Genomic DNA, 6,738 nt, shown 5'->3' on the forward strand with positions numbered 1-6,738 from the left:
TACCTCACAGTCATGGGGAGACATGGACTACCTGCAGACGACCTTGTTACCATCTACACCACTCTCATCAGGCCGTGTCTGGAATATAGCTCAGTGCTCTTAGTGGGCTGCTCCAAAAAACAACAGGCCGAGCTAGAGCGAGTCCAGAAACGTGCCCGTAAAATCATTACGAGGAGAGCTGGAAACATTTTACAACCCCTACCATCACTCCAGACCAGGAGAGAGGAGGCTGCAGTGAAGCTGGTCAGGGATATGCATGATGAGCAACACCGTCTGCATGACCTGCTACCTCCAACACGAGGCAGCCGCACTGCCAGGACATTGAGGAACCAACATAAGCTGGCTGAACCCGAGCCCAAAGCCAAGACAAAGAGACTTAAAAACTCTACCCTGCATACTGCAATTAAACTGTATAGACACTATCTAATTAAATAAGTAATACAGTCATATACCAGAAAGCTAATAGTTTCCATGCTGCTGTTGCCCTGAAAATGTTTTTTTATATAAAATACTGTCTGTTCTTTTCTTCTTTTTTTTTTTGTTTGTTTGATATTCATTGTAAAGTTCAGCTGTTTTTTCAGTGGGGCCCTGGCTCCACTACAAGCATGAATTAATAAAGTCAAGTCATATACAGGTATAAAAATTTTGAGTTAGGGTTGCGTGTATTTTCAATGTACGTTCAGGGTTAAGAAGGGGTTAAAAACAAAACAAATTGTGTGAGCAGCAGCATTCGTGAGGGAGGGACAGAGAGAGCGAGAGAGTTATGATAAACGCGCATGCGTCGCCAGGCTCTGCTTTTTATCCATAGATTTATCAGATTTAATTTTTTATTATCTATAGCAGGGGTATCAAAAGTGTGCCCCGGAGGCCATTTGCGGCCCACAGCTAATGTTTTAAAGGCCCACGGCACATTCTAAAAATACTATTAAAATAAACAAAAACATAACAAAAGTGAAATAAAAAAGCTTAAAGGTTAAATGTAATTTAGAAAAAGTTGCAATGTTGACTAATAATACAAAGCTGTTTTTTTTCTTTCAAACTGTCATTGCTCAAAACATAATATTGAATCAAAATCAATGTTATTATGAATTATTGACCTATCTAAGGTTCCAATTACTTCACATCAAATATTGCACTAAGAAAAATATTTTTGGTGGAAGATTTTGCAAATTTGGTAAATAAATAACCCAAAAATGTATATTTTGTTGTTTTCTTACTGTACCGAAAATGAACCGAACCGTGACCTCTAAACCGAGGTATGTACCGAACCGAAATTTTTGTGTACCGTTACACCCCTAGTTCTGTGGTCTAACGAGTCCACATTTCAAATTGTTTTTAGAAACTGGACGTTGTGTCCTCCAGACCAAAGAGGAAAAGAACCATACGTTGCGCCTGTTATAGGCGCAAAGTTCAAAAGCCAACATCTGTGATGGTATGGGGGTGTATTAGTGCCCAAGGCTTGGGTAACTTACACATCTGTGACGGCACCATTAATGCTGAAAGTTACATACAGGTTTTGGAGCAACAAATGTTGCCATCCAAGCTACGTCTTTTTCATGGACGCCCCTGCTTATTTCAGCAAGACAATGCCAAGCCACATTCTGCACGTGTCACAACAGCGTGGCTTCATAGTAAAAGAGTGCGGGTACTAGACTGGCCTGCCTGCAGTCCAGCCCTGTCTCCCATTGAAAATGTGTGGTGCACTGTGAAGCGTCAAATACCACAATGGAGAGCCTGGACTGTTGAACAACTTAAGCTGTACATCAAGCAAGAATGGGAAATAATTCCACCTGAAAAGCTTGAAAAAATGGTCTCCTCAATTCCTAAACATTTACTGAGTGTTGTTAAAAAGAAAGGCCATGTAGCACAGTGGTAAAAATGCCCCTTTGCCAACTTTTTTGCAATGTGTTGCTGCCATTAAATTCATAGTTAAGGATTATTTGCAAAAAAAAAATAACAATAAATATCTTGTATTTTCAGTCTATTCAATTGAATATAAGGTGAAAAGAATTTGCAAATCATTGTATTCTGTTTTTATTTACAATTTACACAACGTGCCAACTTCACTGGTTTTGGGTTTTGTATTTTACTTGTCTTACTCTTCGGAATAGCTACTGCGGCTAGCCGAATACCATGTTTTATTTTACAATCAAGCTCTACTATTGAGACCTCATTGTCAACATCAAATTCTTCAAATGACATTTCACTAACCTCTACAAACGTTCCCCGGTTTGCTTTTCCAAATTACTATCTTCCTCTACCACTTTCACCAATTTCAGGCATAGAGATATGTAATTTACACCAAACTGAATAATTGTCATTTTCAATGGTCCTTCCTTTTCCCACAACTTGCTGCGATACTACTTGACCCCAAAGTAAGATCAAGCACTGGATATTAACCTCAATTAACATTAATCCTGGTAGGACTACCATCATTTAAACAAACAAGACACTTCTCATTCATCAATTCCTCAATCGTAATTCCAGATTAGTGATTTAGAAGCGGCATTGTGGAGGGATGTTAGCCAGAAGCTCACTAGCGAGGACGGTAAACTGTGTTGAGGATGTGTTCCTTGTCAAATTTGCAGGACGCAGCTACAATGTGTCAACAACATGCATTATGACCATAGTATTAAAAGCTCTATCACACAACCCTTTTTGGGGCTTGTGTAAATGACCTAATTGCGATTTTCTGTTATTTCTTTTTTCTTTTTTTTTTGCATTTCCCTAATCACATCCCGAGGTCCGTACCGAACCGTGATTATAATGTACAGTTACACTCCGATATAGAGTGTTAGAAAACGATCAAAGGCTTCATAGTACTGCCAGCAGTCAAGACAATAACATTAATATTAGTTAAGACAATCATGTTTTGGGTGACCGAACTTGTCACTTTTAGCTGGAGGCATGTCAGCTGACAATACTGTAAAAAGATGATTCAATGTTTTCAGCCTCATCAGCTGATTACTATGTAATTCCCATCCAAGCTTTTGGTTCATTGGAATCCTTTGTAGTTCATCTTTTTCCCGTGCGTTTAGTGACTCCCCCTCTTTAACCTCGGAGTATGACTTTGGCTTTGTCGTTATTTATTTACCATAGTGGTTGAAAAGTAGATTACAGTCAACAACAACAAAAACACTTGTTCAGTACTACCAGTTTAAACATCCTTAAATCCATTTCCCCATTTTTACCACTAAAGTTATGTAAATGATAATGTAAAATTTCAATCCATTAACTGACTCTGGTTGCATACACAACCAAGTAAAACCTATGCAAACTCCTATGCAAGAAGATACAACCAAACAGAACTATCTATTTGATAAAGCAACGCACAAGTGTAGTCTGCCTAAGTACGATGCAGGCTGAGATTTCATTAAGCAGATGGATCAGTTTCTCCTCGCTCTGCGGCGTAATTACATTAATGCTTTAGTGCTGCATCCAAAATTGTCTGCTCTGCCTCGTGTTTTATTTTTGTGTGTAAAAAAACAGCACAGTGTACCTTTTAAATGGATTGCTTAGCAGCACAAAGTAAATTACAAAATAAAAAAAAACACTCTAAATGCACTACTGACATTATACCTGTATTGGTATGCAGAGACCATAAGCACAATATTTGCACGGTAAACAAGGCATGAAGTGTTTATAATTCTGACCCATAACCTCCCTGCTTGGCACTCAGCAACAAAGGGTTGGAGTTGGGGGTTAAATCACCAAAATGATTCCCGGGCACGGCGCCGCTGCTGCCCACTGCTCCCCAAGGGGATGGGACAAATGCAGAGGACAAATTTCACCACATCTAGTGTGTGTGTGACAATCATTGGTACTTTAATCTTTAATCTTAAAATAAAGGGTCTCGAAAAGAAGGAACAAGCACTGTAACGAAAGGAAAAGGACACAACAAACTCTAACAACAATACTAAGAAGGGCAGGGCTTGCTTACAAGAATTGCTAAGCTACCGTATTTACTGGGCTATAAAGCGCACCAGCATTTAAGCCACACCGATCAAATTTTAGAAGAAGTAAATATTTGTACATATTTTAGCTGCACCGCACTATAAGCCGCAGATTGCTACCTTAATTGTTTCCAAACGGTCCTCGTGCCACGGAAGTAAAACGGAAGATAAAAAAAAACAGAAGTCATGGTCATGGATCCACTATCTGCGGGGGCTAGCTCTCCAATCAGCTAAACAGACACAATAACTCCATGAAGACGTTGTGGTGAACTTTACGAAACTGAAAGAATACAAAAAGACGTAACCACACGGTTAATACTGTTCAGCCTGGCGAAGCCTAGCAATGCTGTTGCTAACGACGCCATTGAAGCTAACTTAGCTACGGGACCTCGACAGAACTATGCTAAAAACATTATCTCTCCACCTACGCCAGCCCTCATCTGCTCATCACCACCCGTGCTCACCTGCGTTCCAGCGATCGACAGTGCGACGAAGGACTTCACCCGATCATCGGTGCGGTCGGCGGCTAGCATCGGATAGCGTGTCTGCTATCCAACTCAAAGTCCTCCTGGTTGTGTTGCTGTAGCCAGCCGCTAATACACCGATCCCACCTACAGCTTTTTCTTTGCTGTCTCCATTGTTCATTAAACAAATTGCAAAAGATTCACCAACACAGATGTCCAGAATACTGTGGAATTTTGCGATGAAAACAGACGACTTAAGCTGGCCACCGTGTTATTCCAAAATGTCTGCTTCAACCCGTGACGTCACGCGCAAACGTCATCATACCGAGACGTTTTCAGCCGGATATTTAACGGGAAATTTAAAATTGCACTTTATAAGTTAACCCGGCCGTATTGGCATGTGTTGCATTGTTAAGATTTCATCATTGATGTATAAACTATCAGACTGCGTGGTCGGTAGTAGTGGGTTTCAGTAGGCCTTTAATAGAATGTGCAAATGGTACCCTGACAACTGCTGAAAAGTGGGATGATGCAGGTGGGATATTTTGATACCCTTCAACAATGTATCACAGCATACCGAACCAACTGTGTGTTGCAAACAAGACGTTTGGCGTTGACATTGTAATTTAAAAGCGATTATTCAGGCTTACAAACGCAAATACACCTACGGAAAATACACGGCCCACACTTACGTGCCCCACATCCCACACCTTCGTAGCCCCCCAGACAACGGAGCAGCGTCCCAGGTCGCTGCAGTTTTGGGTCAGATCCCCGCCCCCTCACACCTCAATGCAAGTTTCGAGTTGTATGTCGTAATATGTTTATACTGTAGGTGCGTTGCTCAAAGTTTTTTTCCTGGTCTCAGGGACATGCTTCCCCCCATGTTTACACATTTCCTCCCTTTTTTACAAGGGGTGCCCCTCATGTCTACTTGTAACTGTATGTCTGATCTTGGACGGGTTTGTACTCAAAATGTAATTTTGTTGTACTTTTCAAGTGCAATGAATATTAATACAGTAAATACACTTCATTCTCTGCCCCCTATGACATCCAGTGGTTACTAAGCAGAACAATTATTGTCAAGTGTAAAACCTCAGCAAACGGTCATATGAAAACCTCCTTGCCAAGCATTTATCATACCCATACCTTTCCATGATGTCATCAGATGGTGCTATGTACTGTCTTAGTCTGTTACATGATAACTGGGTGACATCAAAAATGTTTTGGTTGCCAGGTATTTCTTTTACATCATTACTGGTCTCTGTTGAAAGAGACTGCAGAGTCATAGTACATAGTCTTGTGGAATGTGTTTGTATGTGGTCTGAGAGCAACAGTTCTCATCTCATCCATCAGTATATCAGGTTATCTGAACCGAAACCTGAAAGAACAAAATTGAAGGCATTATGAGTGACCTGAGAATGCAGGCATGTATGTGGCGTGAGACAGGGCCATGTCCGCACACACACAGGTCCTGGGATTGCAAAAGGGTGTACAATGTCCGATTGAAAAGACTCTCCAAACATTCAGATCCGTAGCTATTCATGAGAATTGGCAACTGGTATTTAGACAAACTCAATGACCAGCACTGTGTCTCGTATTTGGAAGTCCTACAGGCCACTTAGAACATTGAAAAGTAGGCAAGGCAAGCTTATTCATAGAGCAATTCAAAGTGCTGTACAGAAAATTACAAAAGGGCAAACCATTATAGTAAGCATACTTCCAACTAAAAACATAAGATAAAATGATCATACAACTATTATAATTCAAATAGAAATGAAGTAAGTGTAGATAAAATACTTTCAGTTGTCTTATGCACAATTGAATGAAAGTATTTTCAGCCTAGATTTGAACATTGCCAACGTTGAGGCCTTTCTCACAGCTTTAGGAAGACTATTTCAGATTTCAGGAGCATAAAACCGAATGCTTGGGCCTGACTCTGGGCACCAGCAGGAGACCACTCTATGAGGTTCTCAGAGCCCGAGATGGTTCATATAGCTCTAACATGTCAGAGATGTTCTTTGGCACGAGCCCATGAAAAGACTTGTACACAAGAACAGTTGTTTTAAAGTCTATTCTCTGAGCAACAGGAAATATGGTAAAAAAAATTATGGTTAAATTTCCTGGTTCTAATCGGGACTTGAGCAGCAGCATTTTGCATGTACTGCAGCTGCTTTACAGTAGTGAGGCATCAGCTTAAGTATGCAGGATTTTAAAAGTGATCTGTCTTTATGCGTGTGTGAACGAAGCACAGTGTATGCAGGGTATGTGGTTTCTGTAAGCCAGGTGATGTGTGTAAGAAACTGGGGAAACATACCAAGTAA

This window comes from Entelurus aequoreus, linkage group LG08 (assembly GCF_033978785.1).
Source record: "Entelurus aequoreus isolate RoL-2023_Sb linkage group LG08, RoL_Eaeq_v1.1, whole genome shotgun sequence".
NCBI classification, from domain to species: Eukaryota; Metazoa; Chordata; class Actinopteri; order Syngnathiformes; family Syngnathidae; genus Entelurus; species Entelurus aequoreus.